The 22,896-nt window shown below is 35.3% G+C and overlaps 1 long non-coding RNA gene across 1 annotated transcript; it reads right to left on the reverse strand.

Moving 5' to 3' along the window:
- Nucleotides 1-878: 878 nt before the first annotated feature.
- On the reverse strand, nt 879-21,922 carry LOC140621489 (uncharacterized). Its single transcript, XR_012021206.1, has 3 exons — nt 21,275-21,922; nt 21,124-21,173; nt 879-3,109 (listed from the first exon to the last, which is right to left on the reverse strand). It is a non-coding gene; the product is annotated as an uncharacterized lncRNA (long non-coding RNA).
- Between the last annotated feature and the right edge of the window lie 974 nt (nt 21,923-22,896).

Here is a 22,896-nt window from a genome sequence, read left to right on the forward strand (position 1 = left end):
GGTCTTTCTGGTGAAAGAGAAGTTTTATCCTAAATTTTACAGAATTATTTTTTCTCCCAGTTATCTACTTAGTGTGTGCTAAGGCTGTTTAAAGCATTCTTCTAAAAAACTACCAAAACTGTGGTTAAAGACAGGAGTTAAATTCCTACAGCCTTTGTATAATCATTTGGTGCCCAATCAGTTTTACAAGGGAATATAAGTATTTGTGTATCTGTATGGAGGGTTAATACAAGTCATTTAACTCATTTCTTGGAAGGTGAGTCTAGTTAGTATTCCTTGATGTCCTAAGGTAATATTCATTTTTTTTTCTCCTAGTAAGGTAGGAATTGCCATGATGTATTTGGTCTTTCTCAATTACCCTGTAGGCCACTTGGGGTCTAATCTGGGGGGCGGAGGGCTATTCTACTCTTTTAGATCCAAGGAGGTACTATTGAAAAACAAGTTTTTAGGAGGTACCATGTTGCATGATTGACTGAATTTAAAATATTTCAGAGGGTAGACTTTAAAAAAAAATTATAAGTAATTATAACCTACAGAAACAGAGACCCAAGACTGAGATCTTATCTTAAATAGTATAACTTTCCGTGTTCAATTTTAGGAGAACATATAATATTTGTGGAAATATTGCCTCTTCTTATATTCTTAAAAAAAAAAAACCCTTTTGTTGCAATTTACAAGATAGTTGAGTGCCAATTACCAATGACATTTTCTTTTTAAAATTTTTTGCTGCCTTCAGCTAAATTGAAGTCCTCATTGTTGTTTATCTTCTCTTTATTGGCTCTCTTTTCATTAGAATGTAAGCATTGTGAACCGAAAAACAATTGTAGATGATCAAAGAATGTTTGTTGAAGTAATCATGCTGACTCAGTACTAGCGGTGTCCTCAGGAAACAGAATGTCGCTGTATCGTCTCCATTCTTATTTTATGCTCACCAAAGGGTTTTAAAGGATGAAGCCATCCCAAATCCGTGGTAGTGCCTTCTCATCAACATTCACGTTTAACATTACAGTTTATGGAATAGGATTGGTCTTTACAATCACACAGTTTTAAACATCTGCTCTACATTTATTATTGAATTAGCATGATGTTCCAGACAATTTGTTGAGTGCAGGGTAGGAGCAATTTCAAATTTGGAATACTACATACAAATTTAATATTAATTTTTAGAGTCACTTTGTGTCTATCTTAGTTTTGCAGGATTCTGATTACTATCTACCTCTCTTGGTCTCTCCATCTCTGTCTCATTCTTAGTGGTCCCAAAAGAAACCACATTTTCTCTGCATGGCTTTCTGGCCATACCCATGCTTTAGAATGTTTCTGCAACGGTCCATTACCATACAGCTCAAATACATTGTGCATTTCCGACATTGTCTTAATAGTATTTTTGTGAAGGATCAACCTAAGACAACTCCATGTTGATATTTTCCAACTGAAACTTTGTATTCAGCTAAATCCATTCTCTATGTTGGCTCATGCTCTATCTATCTCTCCTTCTATCTTTTATCTTTCATACTTTACTCACCTCCTCCTCTATGATTCTGTTGGCAACTCTTTGGATTCGTAAAATTAGGTTTTAGACTTGGCATGAAACTGAGGTCCACAAAGATTCTAACTGCTCAAGTTAAGAGGAAGTTTAGGGAATATCCTCATGTTATAGAAAAATCAGGATGCCTTAGTAGAGGAGCAACTCTATCATCTTGTCTTGGAATTTCCAGTTCCTTGTCTTATGTATCCTCTTTCGGTCCATGTTGCCTGGTACACAGGAGGAAGTGAGTGCATGTTGAAATTGCCAAGAATTTTCATGCCGTATTTGAAGATACTTGACACAAGATGAGTTAAACTTCACCTTCCCAAACACAGATGTGCTTATTATACATCCTTTTCAACATGAAGAGGAGTTTCAATGTTCTAGAACTACATTTTGATAATTTCCTCTTCCCTGAGATTTTTTTTGCTCTAGAGGAAAGAATCAGGACCCTATTTTTCTATTTCCCCTTAGACTGCTTCTAGGCAATTAGTATTAACATTAATATTCTCATGACTTGTTTATTAGAAGATGCAAGCTCATTTGCTAAGTAAGATTCTTTTGGAGAATCCCTGATGGTCTCCTACCTGTGGGAATTTGACAAGCCATTTTGGTAGTAGAAATTTAAGAAACACTATGCTAAAAGCATAAGATATATCACAAAATCATACACATAAAAACATACTTAAGAAGGGAAATAGAAATTCTCCATATTGACAAACCTGTTCACTATATTTTCACCAAGGTCTTTTATCATCTCTCTCACCAAATCCAATTTATCTCTGTGGGTTTTTTTGTTTTGTTTTGTTTTCAGTCACAGATGAGTATAATATCAGCTATTTGGCTGTCCACTTGAATTACTCAGTTTAGTATTGAACCAAATTTGTTTCTGACCACTGGGCACAGCAAGCATTCTAAAAGATGGACTTATAACAGATTGAATCAAAACTGTGGGAAAGGGAGGTGGAATTATCTAGCCACATTGATCAATGAGAATAGATGTAAAATAGGAGGGGGTTACTCTACTTTCAACTTGTGGCTTGAGAAAAATAATTCTAGTGTTTTTATTTGTAATTGGAAAAATCTTAGAATATAGACATGCACTTCTTGCCACATTTCCTTTCATGATAAATCTTTCATGTTTTTTTCCAGTTTATAAAGACAAAAGCTCACTATTTTAGGCTGAACTTTAAAAAGGATCTATACCTCTGTCGAGTCTAAGAATTCCAGGCTTCTGCTGTGTTTGGCCAGAAAACTTATTAGATCATTTTACTCGAAAGTGACAAAGTACTTGAAATTTCACTGTCACAAATTCAAGTTTGTTAAAGACTAGCCAGTAGAAAAAAGCAAACCACCAAGGATATGTGGACACATGTATTTGTTTGCTAGTCAAAAGATTTTTTCTCTGTATAATAAACTGTTTAGGAAATGCTGTTAGAGGCAGCCCCGGTGGTTCAGCAGTTTAGCTCCGCCTTCAGCCCGCTGCATGATCTTGGAGACCCAGGATCGAGTCCCACGTCGGGCTCCCTGCATGGAGCCTGCTTCTCCCTCTGCCTGTGTCTCTGCCTCTCTCTATGTGTGTCTCTAATAAATAAATAAAATATTAAAAAAAAAAAGGAAATGCTGTTAGTGTTTGGATGACTCTTACAGGTTATAAAATCAAACTAGCCCACATTAATCCTAATAACTATCACCATGTAATTATTGCTTTGAAATTCCAATCAAGTGGAGAGACTCTTCAACTTGATTGAAGCTCCTTCGAATTGGTTGGTGAGAAGCTTCCTTCAAACGTTATGTCCTCCCTTCTTACTACTCATGTTGCTGATCACCATTTACAGGTAAAATAAACCATAGGAATGTTAATAAGGTTCAAAATAGCAAAAACAACTAAAAAACCATAAAACTCCAAAGAACAAACCAGTCACCAGCAAACCAAAGCATTTCGCTGACAGACACAGATGTACATTCTGGTTCTTTTTGATTTTCTGTTTGTCTGTTTTGATTTCAGCAAGTGGCAGCTTACCTAGCAATGATTCAAATGCAGAATAGAATTGGATCATGCTATTTGTAATATTGCTTCCAGAGTTAGCAGCTTATTATTTCACAAATATATGATGAAAGTCACCAAAAAAAACTTTGCTATTTTGCATCCTTCTGAATTTTGGAAAAAGAGACTTTCCTTTCTCTTTCTTTTTAAATCAGCAAAAACTAATCAAAGCCGTCTTATGTGAGCCCTGTACTTAGTACTGAGTGATGCAAAAGACATCACCTCTTACCTTAAGCAGGTTACAATCCTACTAGGTAGAAAGCACCTAGAACCAAAAGGAAAGCTAAGAAATGTAGTCAGTTCTAAGGGCTCCAGAGTGATACAAATGATACCCTCTTCAGAACCTCAGTAAATATTAGGGCTCTTTGCTGTGTGGCTTGGATCAACTGTGGAATCCTTTTTGAAGAGACATGTTTTGAGAATAATTCTGAAAGGAAGAGACAGAAAACCAACAAAGGCAAAAAAATCTCAGCAAACTCTATATGTCTGCCTCCAACCTCAGGACCATGGGAAAACACACATTTTTAGATAGAAAGAGTGGACCCGTGATGATTTGCCCCTGGACATCATAGGAATGATTGATGAGCAAAAAGAAGATTAATAGTCATTATATATTTCTTCTCTGGCTCTATTCAATCATTGATTTGATGATCCAAATCAAACCATGTGTCCAATGAATAATTATCTAGGTATAATATAAAATATTAGGGGCAGTATTGTATTTGTGGATGAGTAGAGACCTGTTTTCACATCTTACACATATCTATGGGAGGTGTCTACCAACACCCTTTTGATCTTTTCTGATGTACTTGTAATGCTATAGACCAAATGGGAGAGAAACACTTATAAAACACCATAAACTTTATGCAACAAACTTTTTAATTTCCCACTTATCCATTCCTAAAATCCTGCTCCTTTCCAATATTCCCCTGTCTCAGTAAATGGCACCAACCTCCCCCAAGTATCTCAAGTGTAAAACCTAAGTGTGATCTTGGGTTTCTCTCTTTTTCTGACACCCACATCCTTTCCATCAGCAAGACCTGCCAACTCTATTTTCAACTCTGTTCTAACATAACCACTTCTCTCTACCTCTAGAGCTACTACCACTCTTTCTTGAGCCACTGTCATCCCTTGTGAAGGCTGTGGAATAGCTTCTAACAGGTATTTCTGTTTCCAGTCTTCTAGAGTTAATTTCCTATACCTAAGTCTAGGTGATTTTTCAAAAAACCTAAATTAGATAAAGCTCTCCGATGGTTTCTCATCATAAAACAACAACCACCACTACCACCACCAACTCCTTACCCTTGCCTACTTGAGCCTGCATTATGAGATCTACCTACATTCTGACTTGATCTCCTACCACTCTTCCACTTGTGCATCCTGTCCTAGTGATGCTGACCTTCATGGAGTTTCTCTAAAATGCTATGATTCTTCTACCTGGGGATACTCTTCCACTCAACCTTCACGTGACTTTCTTCTTACTACACTCTGGCCATTACTAAATAGTATTTCTTCAGAAAGACTTCCTCTAACTTTCCAACCACTGCTTCCAACTCACTATTCTGTATTTCATTACCCTGATTTGTTTTATGTCATAGTACTTGTTGATACCTGAGCTTATGTATTTGTCTAATTTTTTATTGTCTCTTTCTTTAATGTAAGGCCCTTAAGAGCAAGTAATCTCTCTCTTGCTCATCTCTAGCATCTAGGAAAATGAAGGCCACATAAGAAGTATTCTGCAAGTATTTAGTGAATAAATTTATTAAAGAAAGTGGAACATAGTTTGCAAGACTTCATTTAAAGGAGTGAGAAAGGGACGCCTGGATGGTTCAGTGGTTGAGCGCCTGCCTTCGGCCCAGGGCATGATCCTGGAGTCCTGGGATCGAGTCCCACATCAGGCTCCCTGCTTGGAGCCTGTGCATCTCTTTGTCTATGCCTCTGTCTGTCTCTCTCTCTGTGTTTCTCATGAATAAATAAATAATATCTTAAAAAAAATAAATGAGTGAGAAAATCTTTGTAGCCAGGAAGACTGGATCTAAGTCTAAGTTTAAACACATGCTTGCCATCTGGACTTGGGGAAATTACTAAACACCTGAATTTTCTTTTGGAAAAATGAGAATCATTAGGCTGCTTTGTAGATAGAATTAGAGATAATGGACATAATGAATACAAGTGTTGGCCAACAGATAGATAATCACTGATTAATAATAATAATAATAATAATAATAATAATAAACATAAGGGTAATAACAAGTGCCCTGAATTCTAGGCTGGTTTACTTCACCAAAAAAGCATAAAGTGAAAATACCTACCCTTCAATTCATTATCATGGACTTCTATTAGATTCTTAAATACCCACCCTTGGGAAATAGAATAAGAACCATAGTTTAAATAGTTTAAACTCGTATGGGACACAGCAATGAAAAATACACAAGAGAGAACAATCTTACATTGGAAAAGAAATCGATCCAATGACCTAATGTATCTTTTTATTATTTCTAGGTTGAGTGTGTATGTTTAATTCATAGAATTCTTTACTGCTCCTATGTTGGAATACACTTAGATGAAAATTGCACTCCTTTCAGCAAAATTGGATTTAAAAAAACACACCAAGGATTTCAGTATTGAAAAGTTTTTCTATATAACATATTAAAGTTTATTGGCTAGATTAATCCCCCCCTTGTACTTTCTGTGAATTGTAAAATGGTGCTCTTTTCTCTGTGCAGATGACACATGCATACTTGCAAGTGTAATTGGAGTCATACTTATGGTTTGGTAAGCAGAGTACGGGTTGGATTTCAGCTTCACTCATCTCCCTGGCCATTGTCCCTCTTACAGGGCACAGCTCAAACAACCACATGAAGGGATTCTGTAAATATTAGATAATAAATACGGTAAGAGAATAGAATTCTGAATAGAGTGAACTGCATTTAGGTCATGATTCCTGCTCAGTTATGCTTTCCTTCAGCTGGAAATTTGAACAGTATGCAGAATAAAGGAGACATATGATTTCTACATCTAGAATCATGTCATATGTAATTGTGGATCACTGATCCACAATTTTGGATTATTATTAATCAAAAATCTGAAAAGCAGCATGCTTGTCAATATTTTAAAGTTAAAAAATATGTACATTAGTTAGTTGTGGTAAGAAGTTTCGCTAGCGAAGGGAGGAGGTGATTGAGAACTGAGTTTGAGTAATGGTTGCTTCTTCAGTATTCTTGCTAATTCTATTGATCTTTTCTGAGTGCCAATTTCTCTGGGACATTTCAAGGTATAAAAAAAATGTGTATAAACAGAGTCAGGCTTATGAAATTAACACCTGGGAGGGTGTTATCAGGTTACACTCCTATCTATGCCTTCACAATAACAAAGGCAGGTCAGAGAAAAGCCTAAATACTAACAAGTGGATTAGGAAAGTTTCATGTAGAACGTCCTTTAATAGGAGCATTTCAAGGGCAAGACCACTCTGTCATCTTACTATTATATCTTGATTTTGTGCATTAAGGCTGGTCCTTTAAATAACTGAGAGAACACAAAATTTCAGCTGTAGGGAAACAACATGAACAAAGGCAGAGATGGAAAAGTGTGAGCCTCTTAAAGGAACAGCAAACAATACAGTTTGGCAGGAGGGCAGGGAACATACGTAGAAAGAAGAGGGTAGGTTGAGGTTTATAAGACTTAAAGGAGCCATGATATATATATACAGATTCCAGAGGAATTTTTTTTAATTTTCTTTTTTAAAGTGATATATTTCCTCTGAAAGCTTTTGCACATGACTAGGTCTATAATTTATAGTGAATAATTTATCTTATATATATAGAATGGACCACTTGAGCCAGGGAAAATAAGGATGGTATATAGGAGGATATTCTTATGTCATACCCCAGAGAAGCAATAAGGACTTAATGTAAGATAAAAGTGAAAATAATGGGGAGGGTGGGGGCGCACACCTGGGTGGCTCAGGCAGTTAAGCATCTGACTCTGGATTTTGGCTCAGGTCATGATCCCAGGATCAGGAGATAGAGTCCCACATCTGGGTCTGCACTGGCCTTGGAGCCTGCTTAAGATTCTCTCTCTTCCTCTTCCTCTGCCACCCCACCCCCTGCTTTCTCTCTCTCTCTCTCTCTCTCTCTCGTTTTCTCTCTTTCTCTCTCTCTCTCAAAAAAAGTGAAAAGCGATGATAATGAAGACAAAGATTTGGCATGACTTAGAAACTTGACAAAAGCAAAAATGAAGAAGGAAGAGTAAAAGAGGACTCTGATATTTTGTACCTGAGTAAAGAAAAATGGTGTGATTTAAACTAAAAGACATGGTTTAGAACTAAGGGAATTTATAAAATATTTTTTTCTTAAGAACAAGGGCAAGCAGGTTTAGAATGTAAGAAAGTCTGAATTTAGATTTATGGTGGATTCTTAACTCCATTACAACTCTTTGAGATAATATTAATTCTTGTTTATTCATTAAGCCCCAAGACATTTTATGTAGTCATATATTTATTCATATATTCCTGTTTTACTTTATTTCATATAATTTAATCAGATTTCATTTGCAAATGTAAGCGAACTCATGCATTTAATCAAGAGTAAGTAAAGGCATAACACTGAATTACACTCTTTTAGTGCTGATATTTGAATACCTGTCTCTTTTATCTATTTATTTATTTATTTTTAAAATTTTATTTATTTATTCGAGAAACAGAGAGAGAGAGGCAGAGACACAGGCAGAGGGAGAATCAGGCTCCAGGCAAGGAGCCCAACGTGGGACTCGATCCTGGTCTCCAGGATAATGCCCTGGGCAGAAGGCGGTGCTAAACTGCTGAGCCACCAGGCTGCCCACCTGTCTGTTTTAGATATCTTGGAAATGTACTTCCCTTTTAATTCTCCCCTTGCAGGAATGGTTTACTTTTTAACTTGGTATTTCAAGATAATTTTAGACCTATAGAAATGTTACAAAATAGTACATGGAGTGTATATAGATCCTTGACCCCAATTCCCCTAATGTTAATATCTTATATAGTTATAATACAATTATTAAAACAGGGAAATTAACATTGGTATTGCAGATTGATTTTAATGCTATTCATTTCTCAGTCATTTTTGTTAAAAAATGAATATAGGACGAAAAATATTATAAACTAGGGCAGCCCGGGTGGCTCAGCAGTTTAGCGCCACCTTCAGCCCAGGATGTGATTCTGGAGACCCAGGATAGAGTCCCACGTCAGGCTCCCTGCATGGAGCCTGCTTCTCCCTCTGCCTGTGTCTCTGCCTCTCTCTGTCTCTCTGTCTCTCTCTCTTTCTGTGTCTCTCATGAATAAACAAAATCTTTTAAAAAATAAAAAACTGTTTATATGCTCTGAGTGTTATTTGAATCTTTTTTTTAAAAGATTTTATTTATTCACGAGAGACACAGAGACAGAGAGAGACAGAGAGAGACAGAGACACAGGCAGAGGGAGAAGCAGGCTCCATGCAGGGAGCCTGACGTGGGACTCGATCCCGGGTCTCCAGGATCAGGCCCTGGGCTGAAGGTGGCGATAAACCATTGAGCCACCCAGGCTGCCCTTATTTTAATCTTTTAGCCAATGGGAGCTACTATGATGGAGTGTACACTCTTAGCCAGTGATTATGATCACAACCTACTGTAAATGATCTTAGCACTCTGTCATGGACTCCTTCTATGCTATTTATTTAGAATTCCAAAAAGAATTTTGACATTTTAACTGACATAAATGTTTGCAAATAATAGAAGTTTTTTTGGGGAAAAAAAACAACCAAAAGAAGGAAGGAAGGAAGGAAGGAAGGAAGGAAGGAAGGAAGGGAGGGAGGGAGGGAGGGAGGGAGGAAGGAAGGAAGGAAGGAAGGAAGGAAGGGAGGAAGGGAGGAAGGAAAGGGAGGATGAGAGGGAGGGAGGAAGGGAGGGAGGGAGGGAGGAAGGAAGAAGGAAGAAGGAAGAAGAAGAAGAAGAAGAAGAAGAAGAAAAGGAAGAAGAAAAAGAAGAAAGAAAGAAAGAAGAAAGAAAGAAAGAAAGAAAGAAAGAAAGAAAGAAAGAAAGAAAAAGAAAGAAAGAAAGAAGAAAGAAAGAAAGAAAGAAAGAAAGAAAGAAAGAAAGAAAGAAAAAGAAAGAAAGAAAAGAAAGAAATAAAAGAAAGAAATAAAACAGACGAATAAGCTGAGAAAGTAATGCCGGATGTAAAATGTCAAGTTTGGTAGTGGCTGGGAACACCATCAAAAAGATGGTTAGGACAGTGGAAACAGATTAGTGGGCAATTAAGGATTGATGGAAATTCTTTGACATTATTAAGAGCATTATTCATATCCCTGGAGCCTAGAAGGAGTGGCCAACAATCTGCAAGAAAAAGGAAATGAGATTTACGTCTGGTGAGGATTTTTATAAACTTCAAATAGAAAATTTCTGAGGTGCAGAGTTTTTGGCCTGGCGTCAATCCACTCCAGTTGGACTTCCAGGCCTAGTTCACCTCCCGCCCTTGTTAAATACTCTCATCCACCCAATTACTTAAGCCCAAACCCCATAATTCATACTTGACCTCTCTTTCTATAATTCTCAAAATCTGATTCATCAACAAGTGCTATTATACTTTTCTTCATACATATATTTTTAAACCATTTCATTCTGTTCATCTCAACTGCTATCACCCCAGAGTGTAGCTCTCTCCTCTCTCACCAGAACTATTGTAATAGCACCCCAACTGTTCTCTTGGACTTTATCCTTTAATCTCTTCCCCCATAAAGAAGCCAAGTTTATACTTTTAAATCACAAATCTCATCATGTCACTCCTCTTAAAACTTTACAAGTTCTTTCCATTGCACATGGATTGAAAACTTTCTTTAAAAAACCAAAGGTGGGCAGCCTGGGGGGCTCAGTGGTTTAGTGCCATGTTCAGCCCAGAGTGTGATCCTGGAGACCCAAGATTGAGTCCCATGTCAGGCTCTCTGCTGGAGGGATCCTGCTTTTCCCGCTGCCTGTGTCTCTGCCTCTCTCTCTCTCTCTCTCTGTCTCATGAATAAATAAATAAAATCTTAAAAAATAAAAAAACAAAAGGGGGCACCTGGGTGGCTCAGTGGTTGAGCACCTGTTTTGGCTCAGGTCATGATCCTCGGGTCCTGGGATGGAATCCCACATGAGGCTCCCTGCATGGAGCCTGCTCCTCCCTCTTCCTATGTCCCTGCCTCTCCTTGTGTCTCTCATGAATAAATAAATAAAATCTTTATAAATAAATAAATAAAAGGCCCCAAATGCATCCACACAATGGAATATTATTCAATGCTAAAAAGAAATGAGCTACCAAGTCGTGAAAGGACATGGCAGAAACTTGCATATATATTACTTAGTGGAAGAAGCCAATCTGAAAAGGCTACACATAGAGCACTGAAGATTTTTAGGGCAGTGAAAGTTATCTGTATGATGCTATAATGGTGGGTACCTGTCATTAGGCATTTGTCCAAAAGCATAGAATGCTCAACAGGAACAATGAACTCTAATGGACTTTGGTTTATAATGATGTGTCAAGGTAGGCCCATCAGTTATGAAAAAAAAAAAAGTACCATTTTGATGAATAATATTGATAATGAGGGAAACTATGCATCTGTGTGGGCAGGGATATATGGGAAATCTCTATTCCTTCCACTTAATTTTGCTGTGAACCCAAAACTGCTCTAAAATATAGTCTAATTTTTAAAAATAGACCAGCTCTACATTAACTGGCTACTGCCTATCCCTCTAAACTCATCTCTCCTTTTACCCAGAATGGGATCCACTGCAGGTATGGTATCTGTGGCCCAGGAAACAGAAAGAAGAACTTTTACACTTTTTATACCCACCTCAGGCTTGCATTCCTCCTCCAGCATCTTCTTTTTTTTTTTTTTTTAAAGATTTTATTTATTTATTCATGATACAGAAAGAGAGAGAGAGAGAGAGAGAGAGAGAGGCAGATACATAGGCAGAGAAAGAAGCAGGCTTTATGCAGGGAACCCGATTTGGGACTTAATCCTGGAACTCCAGGATCATGTCCTGGGCCAAAGGCAGAACTCAACCACTGAACCACCCAGGTGTCCCTTCCAGCATCTTCTTAAGGGTAGTTTCTACTACATAGTGTCAAAGCTATAGTAGAGATTAGTGAGGGTCCAAGAAATACTCATTTTACTGTTATTGTCTTAAGTGGGCTTCCCATTGTCTAAGCGGTTGTCTAAAGCTCATGGGGTGCTTTTGAATGTACATCAGAGATCCCTATTGGGAATATTCTACTATGCTTCCTGTGCATTGGATAATAGATTTTCATCTCATAGCTGTGCCATCCTCAGTTCGTCTTTTGAGGTATTTACTCCACTCAACCTCCCTCATGGCATCTACCATCCTTTCAAGTGCTTCCTCGGGCAGTTTCTTTTCATGGTTGGAACTGAACTGCCTTGGTCCACAGGCCATACTCCTTCATGCATTCTTTGCATCTACAAGCTCTGGAAATTTAACCAGATGTCAACCTTGGAGGAAGTTCTCCTTTGATCTGACCCTAAAGCAGCTAGCTCATGAATGTGTAATGTGTAAAGCAGCTAGTAATGAATGTGTCACTTACGTAGTCCCCACAAGAGCGTTTCCATTCTGTCTCCCAACTTTAGCTCTCCAATTGGTCTGAAACTCCATCACTCAAATTGATTGGAGGAGCAGTTACAGTGCTCCCCAAAACAGTCTTTGGAAAATACTCTCATATCTCCTTATTCTGAGCCTTTTATAGTTTCACTGGTACCTACAATGAAGTTGCTACTAGGAAGTCTGTCTTGAAACTCACTTTGTGGTCTAATATCCCTTATATACTGTTACCCCAGTAAAACCTTTTCATGTAATGCATTGATATGTACGTAAAGTAGATAAGATCTTATATAAAGTGACAATTTTGACTGTCTGGTTTTAAATTAGATTTTTCACATTGAACATTTAAAGACATTTCAATATATAAAGATTAGTATAGATGTCCTATATCAAAATTTTTTTAAAGGAAACCAAAATATTGAATGCATTTATAAAAGCACACTCTCAACATTAAGTAAAAAGTTCTACATGTAAGTGCATTAAGCATTCGTTGAAGCCTAATTTCCTCTTATACCTGGTTAAATATAGATCTTCTGGAAGGAATGATCTGTATATTATTCTTTTAAAAGGTGTAAGATATTTGCTTGGGGAAAACTTCACTAACGAGAAGCCCCAATTAAAAATGTCAACTACAGTACTTTCATGGTAAGTTTAAAGCATGTTACTCTTAGTCATGTGTTTTAATATCTAGAATTTACAGTGCTGTAATTATTTGTCATTAAGGGGCTTAAAAAGTACAATGAAGCTTGTGATTAAACATTTCAGCAGAAACACCTTGTAATTTAGCTTAATAGTTGTGCTTTATTAATTTTCAAAGTTGTGGCCTTGGCCACAGCTTATTAATGATGACTCCAACTGCTTATCCGATCTTTAGAGCTCTTCTCCTTTTGGTTTAATGAACATATTTTATCTTCCCTAAATAGGTCTAATCAGTTAACTTTTAAAAGTTATTACAAACTTAAAGGATATTTTAATTAACTATTACTCATAGAGAACAATTACTCATTGTTCAGTAGAGAATAGTATTACATTTACTTGTAACATAAAGTAACCTACATGTGTGTGCTATTCAACTGGTTCAATTGCGAACAAACTGAAAATACCTGATTCAGTGTTTCTAATGCATAGAGTGATGCCCTTAAACTTTTCAATTAAATACTTAAACACATATAAAATTAAATAAAATCTTATCAGTGAATTATTTTGCCATGTGAGTATACAAACTCAGGGAATATAACTATTCTTGATAGAAAATATTACATATGTTTCCAGAATCATGTACCTTACCCAATAACCAGAGTAACCAAGTTAACACTGGCTTTTTAGGAAGCTCCTTGTTTCATTAGCTTCTGGGAACAAAATCCAAAAACAAATATCCCAAGCATGCAGCTTTCAGTTAAGAAAAATGAGGAAGCCTGAATTATTCACCAAATAATGATGTGGGAATTATTATTTGATATTGTTAAGAACAACTGCTTAATGCATTTCATTACAATTGATAGTCTCCAAATCTAGGAAGGTTAAAAAATATGTATTTCAATATCTCATTCCTAAGAGACTCTGCCTCAGGAGTTATCCACTGCCCTGAGAATAAATTCAAACTCTTCTCTATGGCCTTATAAATCTGTGAGGGTAAGTTTCTTACTCTCCTATCCCAAAGGCCTCAAGTCACTCCTTTCCTGCTCTCTGGTTATGCTCTAGGAGCGATGGTCTACTTTTATTGCTTCTCATATACTTAGTCTTTCTGCGCTGGGTCCCTCACACAACCTATTCTTTCTAGTGGAGAAACTATACATTGTTCTTCCCTTGCCTGGTCATTCTCATTTTTCAAACATCATTTCACATATTGCTTCTGGAGACCTTTCCCCTTGACCTTTTCTGACTATCTTATCTATGTAGGAACTCTTTCTTCTTCTTCCAGCTCTCATTGTTCTCCATCATAACACATAATCCTCTTAAAAAGTTATTTAAAAAAGCAATTGTTTAAAAAATTGTAATTACACACTTAGCACTTGGAATGGTGCTAAATAGGGTTGCAACAAATATGCATTGAATATATCAGTGTCTTCAAAACCTGGGAAAGCACAAAGGCAATAAAAAAATGTTAGTTGAAAGAGTGAATATATCTAAGACAAAAGGACTACTTGACAGAAAACATTGTCAATATCTATTTCACTTTATGAGTAATTTTAGAAATGTCTTTTTGAGAGCAGACTTCTATTAAATGATTCACACCCCCAAAGAACAGTTCCCAATTTATTGCAAGTTTACATTGTTTATAATATTAATCTTTCAAGCTATTATACCTTTTTTTGGTCTCAACCTATGGAAGAATTAATAGTCTTTAGAAATACTATATTTTAAAGTTCATCCAACCTTTTTTAAAGTAAAAAATGGGCTTAGAAGTCTATGATTTTTTCCATTTTTAAAATAGCATTTCAGAATTAAATATACACAACTGAAGAATGTTGACTTCTGATAGCAAAAATTATACTGTATCTCAATTGTATTTTTTATTATTTCTATTTATTTTATTATTTTTTGAAGATTTATTTATTGAAGAATGAGGGAGAGTACACATGAGCAGGGGAGGGGCAGAGGGAGAGGGAGAGAATCTCAAGCAGACTCCCCACCAAGCACGGATCCCAATGGAGGGCTCAGTCTCACCACCCTGAGATCACGACCTGAGTCGAAATTAAGAGTCAGGCATTTAAATGACCAAACCATCCAGGTGCCCCATCAACTATATATTTTAAATTATTAAATAGAAATTGAGAAGTATGAGCTCCTAGCAATAGATTTGAACTTGAGATTTTGCTTTGAGAAATAATGTTAACTAAGATATATTTTTCCTCAAAACCACAGTGACACATATTTTCTTTGATTAGAGAACAGCATAGCTGATAGGTAGGGTTTCCACCTGCAGTCCAGATCAACAATGAAAGCATATAAAGTATTCATTGCCTCTTAAGACATACTAAGCATATTATAACCATATTTAGTATGGGCCTATAATTTTGTGACACATATTACATATAAAATTTTGACATTTAAAAACTATATTTTACATCATTTATTTTTAGATATTTAGTAATTTAAACTCATTACTTTTACCAAAATGTAATGCATCCAATAGAAAACTAACAGTAGGGGCACCTGGGTGGCTCAGTGATTGAGCTTCTGCCTTCATCTCAGGACATGGTCCCCGGGTCCTGGGATCGAGTCCTGCATCCAGCTCCCAGTGGGGAGCCTGCTTCTCTCTCTGCCTATGTATCTTCTTCTCTCTCCCTGTGTCTCTTCATGAATAAATAACCAAAATCTTTAAAAACATATTTAAAAAAAGAAAACTAATAGTAAATTATATTGATTGGTTTTCTTAAAAATCCCTTTAGTATAAAAGTATTATGTATTGTATCATTTGATAAATGAAAACTGAGCTTCCACAAGCAAATTTAAATGTAAACAGAAAAAAAGTCACATTTTAGTCCTATTTTTTTCAAGTGTTAAGTAAAAATAAAAAAATAAAAAAATAAAAAAAAAGTGTTAAGTAAAAATAAAGAAAATAAGGAAATACAGCTAATGATTCTGATCTTCCTTTAGGAAGTCCGGCATTCCAGGCAAACTCAGAATATAAAGGATGAGTCCATTTCTGAATTTTCAGCAAGTTCAGCTGTCCTTTACAAGGATAAATGTTGGAGTTGAATACAAAATTTAAAATTAGGGGCCCCTGGGTGGCTCAGTCGGTTGTGTCCGACTCTTGATTTAGGCTCAGGTCATGCCCTCAGGGTTGTGAAATTGATCCTCACATCAGACTCACTCTGTACTGGGGATGGAGTCTGCTAAAAATTTATTTCCTTCTCTCTCTTTAAAAAAAAAAAAGTAAAGAAAATGTTGAATACTATGATACCATATCAGGGATGCAAATTTAAAGGCTATAGTTTTTAGGAACTCCCTGTGTGTCTTTACAAACATTTAAAAACAACAGGACAATTAAAGTAAAAACCAATAAACGTATAAAGATCAGCACAAAGGTTATTTAGTTCACTTGCCTGGGCTTACACATTAAGGTGATCTCCATCTTCCTTTTAAGTTTTGGCCTACATATTTGAAATGACCTTTTTTCTTTTTCAAGTACTTGTATTACAAATGGTCCAAGCCAAACCTCACTCTGAAATGACTCCATCTGCCCTGGTCCTTCCTGCTGTCTTCTTAGTTGCCACCGGAGGCTTGGTCTACCCATCTTGAACCTCTGCATTCCAAATTTACTCAAAATTCACTGGGGCCCAGAGCATGATTTGTTCAAGCTGTCTGTAAGTGTGGTGCTTGCAGGGTCTGAACAGGGTAGCCTGGCAGGTGGACCAGAAGGCAGGGAAATAGGGTTAGATGCTTTCAGTGGTGAAAGGCATTGAAAACCAGAAAACAAAACTATACAGTAGTCTGTACAAGAGTCTGAAGGCCACTCAAGGCCATCAGAAATTGAGTAATGGAGGTAGAGAAGAATGTCTTCTAGGCGGTGACAGTCTCTCTGGAGACTTTGACTCTGGGTTCATTGGCCTGTGCTTGTTTATGCAAGGAGTATAGCACTAAACACACCCCTTTCTGTTCTGAAACATTTAAGACCCCTTAGAACATATGGGAGTACCCTCATGTCTTGGAGCTTATTTATAGGCTGTGTTTGGGGAGAGTTCAGTCCTAGGAACTACTTCTTGTCACTAAAAAGGGAATTCATTAACAACAGTTACAATACTGAATGGTGACAGGGAAGCATGTTCTCAGATTTGCAGAAAGAATGAAATGTTGACACTAAATTTGAAATATATTTCACTAAGTGGAGGAAACTTTTCCAAACTCCAAAATTTCAAGATCATGCAATTTGCATCCATGACACAGTCTTTTTAATGAAACAACCAAGAGTGAGTTGATTTGAATTTGAATTATCCCTATTATTTGGAAGGGGAGAATGCATTTTGAATAAACATGTATTTTAAAGATTATATCTGAGAGAATTGTAAATCATGCTCTTGAGGACATCCATTTACTATATGTTTGAGGAAATCAGAAGACTATGTAAAATGAAATGTTTAAACCTGACGTGAAAGAAGGAAAATATCCTCATTTATAAAATAAAGAGAAAATAATTCATTCAACTACCACTAGTGTTGGTGTACAGTGGCTTAGCTTGTGCTTTTAAGTAATTTATAAACATGAATATTATCTTAATTTTAGTGTTTAAAAGTAATTGAAGTGATGATTCTATTATGTGTAAAAGGAGTACACAGTGGATGTATTTCTTTTGTTTACTGAGCTATGCTTTGTGCAAGAAAACTCCTAGTAGCAAAAATCTTGGTAATTTTGAGGCATTAGATAAGATTGATAAAAAAAAATGTCAGTTATTGAGAGAAGAGAGGAAGGTGACATTTGAATTTAGGATTTCCTATGCTAATTTCAAGGCAGAATTTTTGGTATGTACAGCCTTTTTCTTAAAATATCAAAATGGCTCTATAATAATGTTTGTTCACATTAGGGACACTATACAGAGAATCCTTCCTTTTAAGGTTTTTATTGTTTAAGAAAAATGATTTTTTTAAAAATGCGACTTTGACAGAAATGGTACTTTTATCTTTGGGTGGATTCTGCATTGCAAAACCAGCTTAGGTATGTTTGCTTTAAGTGACCATGTACACTAATTAGAAAGAAAACAGTTCACCAGGAGCTATATCAAATAGAGCCCTGCAAATGGTATGAGCTTTTTCCAAGGATCCATATTGTCCTTGGACTTGGCTGTTGTATTATACTTTAAATGGAATTGATTGTGTGGTTGTAATGAAAGTAACAGATTGATTTCTATCCAGTGTTACAAAGAGTAAATAGAAAAATGTTCCTGTCTTGACCTGCATTCATAACCAATGGGATTTGCTGGCTTTAGACCCAATCCTTAATAAGAGATAAGATGCAAATGTAATAAAACTGGCTTCTAAGTTTAAGGATCTTTTCAATGCTCATCAAAGATGTTTCTTGTTGAATTTAGATGTGTTTGTATTGATTAGATCACAATCACCTAGGAAATGTTACTTTCTTTAAATGCTATTCATGATTTATCATGTAATTAGCATTCATATATGGCTTTATAAACATATTAAGATTATTGCAGTGGGGGTTATGACACAGTGGTATACATTTTAACTGTCCTTAAAATTGAATTGCCTTTTTTAGTTACTTAAGTAAATGATGATTGTTTAAGTTTGGATCCATTTGACTCTTTTAGGTTAACAAACAGTTTGAGCTGTGGAGTAATTTTTGCATTGCAATATATTAGGAAAGGTGTAACATTAGTATAACGTAGTAGTATTTCTTCTGAAGGATTATTTCTGCTACATATTCATTCAGTATTGTTGTTGTATTATTTATTAAGTTATGAAATACTTGTTTCCTAGAGTGAACTATTAGTTTTTTTTCCTCCATTGTGATCATTGAGAAGATAATCAAACATGAGCACTATCATCAGATTTTTTATTCTAGTATTCAGGATTTTATGAGGCATTTTCCCCTATTCAGCCTTCTGTAAATAAAACTCAAGCCCACAAAACAAGGAATCTAAATATGAAGTACAGTTGGTGACTTACTTTGCTATAAATGAAGGAATGCAAAAAAAAAAAATCTAACAATTCATTTGTAAGCAACAGTTTCTTCACACATTATGTGACTTTTTTGGGATTTGTTTTATGTTTTGAGTAAAACAGTTTAGTATAATGATGCCTAGATGAGACAAAACAAAACATAACAAAATTAAAAAAAAAACCCAACAACTAACACATTTGACTGCCTATGTTTCTCAGTTGTAGCTTCCAAGAGCCCTCTATTCTCCAGCCCACTTGATACCCTGCAGGTTGTGGCAGACAATTCACAGGAAAGGCTTAGACATCGAGCTTGCACGCTTCTTGACTCCATTTTAAACCTTTTGTTCACACCAGGGTGGCATTTTTTCACACCGCATGTGGCAGTTTTGACTCCTATCCAACTTGTCTTATAAAATCAAAGTCTGTGATTTTTTTTACATTCACAGGGCTGCTTCCTGAACTGCTACTGCTGTTTGTGTCTTTCCTAGTGATTGGTGCAGAAGTTTATAGCAAAATGTGTTTTAGGGAGGGGGAGGAAGAAGAAAGCGATATGAAAAATGTTCTGGCCTAAAACACAGGAAGTAAATTTTAAATAAAACAGATGGACTCTGCAAAGATCGTACATGAAAATCTGATATACTTACCCCTATTTTTATTATTTTTGTGACACTGTTGAACACACATCTTAATTTAAAAATAAATATAATGATATCACTTTCAAGTTACATGATGTTATTTAAAAAAAAACTTGTCATGTAATTGCAAAAGAAATCTCATCCTTAGACTAATATAATGATTTTCCTATAATATTTTATAATATTCAGTGAGTGCTAATGAATTTTGCTTTTATATATGATCATTCAACATATCCCATTGGATTTTAAGTTCAACTATGCATAAAATAAAACCTATTATCTAAAAGATTTATACTGTGAACATTTAAATAATTTCTGTATCAACTTCTTCATTCTTAAAGTTTTCTTCTTTCCTCTCTGTTTAATTAAAAATATTGCTTTAGTCCTCATTAATTGCATTCATATGCTATAATACTAAACACACAGGTTATTTCAAATGATATAAAGCAATAATTTGAAATAAGAGCAGTAGTGGAAAATTTTACCGAATGCAAAAGGTGTGTTCGTTGGCATGTTTTTACAGAGTAAATATTAGCAGGGTTATAAAAACTACAAATCGGAAATCTCTGTAGATGATCTGGCAATAATAAATACATATATTTTTATACTTTCACTTTGAAATTCTTATATTGTTTAAAGACTATTTCTTATATTAGCAAAAACATAAAAGAATATTCTAATAAATTCTCTAATATGTGATTTGCTTCAGTACTTTTTTTGTAGGGAGTATAGGGAAAGCTTTCTATTCCAATTAACAGATAATTATATGATCTATATTTTCTGAAATTTTAGAATAGTTCATTCTTTATTTTTAAGTTACTGTTGTTTTGAACACTAACAATTCAATCACAGTATAAACAGAAATGAAAAATCGGTTAATAGAAGCAAAGGTTTAATGTAAGTAACAAGTATTTGTTAACTGTGTTAACGATTTTAAGAGGAAAGAATCTGATTGCATATTTTATAAAATTTCTATCTACAAAGCCAACTTAAATAGGCAAAATCATTTAGGTTAATATAAGCCATATATTAGACATACAGAAAAGAACTATATTATTGTGTTTTAAATATATATTTACGAAAGAAAAAATATAGATTATGATTTTTATGTCTTCTTCCAGGAAATACCTACATAAATTCATTGTACCTGAATTATTCATTACAATATTTGAAATCTGAAATATATCCATTATATTGAGAAAGACTTCAATTTAGAATTTGGATTTTTTTCACTTTCTGGAATAACAAACCGTGATTGACAAGAACATAGCAGAAAAATAGCACTTTGTTGTAAGTTCTGTAACAGTAGATGTGCTAGCAGAGAGAACAACTGCTTACTTTTCCTTTTACATATAGAACACTACTTCAACTACAACCCTTATGAAGTATTTGAAAATAAAGCAAAAGGAATTTTTTTTCAGGAATAACAGAATCAAAATTGTTAATGTAAATCAGAATCCATTTAAAACAAATGAAATGCAGTGGAAGTCTGGAATTTTCTTATGATGCATAGATGTTTATCAAGTCCAATTTTTTTGCCCATCTTTTAGTTAATTTAAAATCTGATCTCATTAGAAAGAGAAAGAAAAAAATATTTATATGTGAATACAAGAATTCTTAAAGATCAAATAGAAGCCCTGTCACTGAAAACAAAACAAACAATTGAAAGCAAATGAAATATCCAAATAAACACATACCTACTTAATTGAAGTTTAGTATCAAGCTCTCATATAAAACTAAACAGCATCTGGAAATCGAGCAAACCATTTGAGATTAACACTATGAAAGACAAAAATAATCATTATCTAGAGAAATGTAAATTAAGTTTATGAAATAAAATTTACCTACTTTTGCAGCTCATATGTTTGTTGAAAAAAAGTATGACTTTATTTCATGTGCATGCCAAAGAATGTAGAAATATATTTAACTCATCATTTCTCATTCTCTACTATAGAAAAACCCAACTTTTATTGCTTTAAGTTTCTGATTTCCTGCCCTCCCCACCTACTCCCTCCGCTTCTCCAGATTGTCTTCTGTCCAGCATCTCTTCTATTTGAGGTGAACAAAATAAGACCCCCAAACACACCACACACACACACACACACACACACACAAAATAACCACCACCCGGCTGAAGAGAAACAGGTTTTCTGTCTTTGGCCGGTCCTTATATGTTAATAAAATCAGCTCAAACATTCTTCCACCAAATTCAGCTTGGAAGTAATCCTCCTCTACTTAAGGCTGGATGAAAAGAGTACTCATTGTGAATTATGTTTCATCTGTCACAATAACCTTCTTTATTCTTCCACGGACCTCCCCTTTGCCTGTGGCAATTAGAGAAAATAGGTATGCCTTGAAGTAGGAGATAGTGGTTTTTTTTTTTTTTAAACAAAACAAAACAAAACTGGTGACACACAGACAATGCTTGCTAAGCAGTATACTGAAGATAAGCAGATGAGGCGTTTTGAAGTGGCTGATTATTGTTAATGTCAGTTATTGAGGACAAGCAGTGAATTGTCATTGTATTCAAAATGAAAGGTAGACAACATATTTTCATATCACATATTTTCTAATTAAATCATCTCATAAGATACGTATTATAAATCTATGGTATTTGTTTAACATCCCAAATCACAGTAATCAATTTATATGCCTTAAAGTATATTTCAATACCCCAGAAAAACATTTTTTAAACAAATTTTTAAAAGGGGTAAAACAAAGACAATTTTTCCTTTTAACAGATTTTATCAAACATTTTGTTTAACTTAAAAATCAATGTGATTATTTGATTTACTTACTCTTACAAATCACTGAAATTACCTTGAGGCAGTTCAAGTTCACCTTTCTGGAATTAAACCTGTTAAATAATAGACATCATCTAATCATCTTCTTAGAAAGATATCTCAACTTTTTTGGCTTAACAGGGTACATTTACACCACATGTAGTTACGGATAAATTAAGCTAGGAGATCTTAAAAAGCTACAAAAGAAAAGAAAAAAAAAAACAAACAAACAAACCCATAGTTGCCAGAAAAGAAAATACTCCTTCTAGTAGCAAAAGAAAGTAACTGCAGATGAATTAACTCAAACAGTCGTCATAACTGTTGGATAAAATAAAAGCATATAAATAATTTAAGCTAACAGAAAATTTATAAAGTCTGAAGAAAAAATTCTGGAGACTAAAGGAAAACCTTTTGGCCCACCACACAGGTTGGGCACAAAAGTGCTTGCTAAGCTATCTATTTCACACATGCAACGACAGAAGGTTCGATATTCATTCGATCGATGAGTGAAAAGGCACAATGGCAAAATCAGACAGACTTCTTTTCAAATACAGATCTCCAATGTCCCCTACAGTCTACAGATGCACGGCTGGTGGTGTGGCTCAGACGGAGCAAGGGTTACATCAAGGCTGTTCTCTGGACCGTGCAAACAGTCTAGACCAATGACCTGCAGCATCATGCCCTTTG

Source organism: Canis lupus, chromosome 30 (assembly GCF_048164855.1).
Source record: "Canis lupus baileyi chromosome 30, mCanLup2.hap1, whole genome shotgun sequence".
In the NCBI taxonomy this organism is placed as follows: domain Eukaryota; kingdom Metazoa; phylum Chordata; class Mammalia; order Carnivora; family Canidae; genus Canis; species Canis lupus.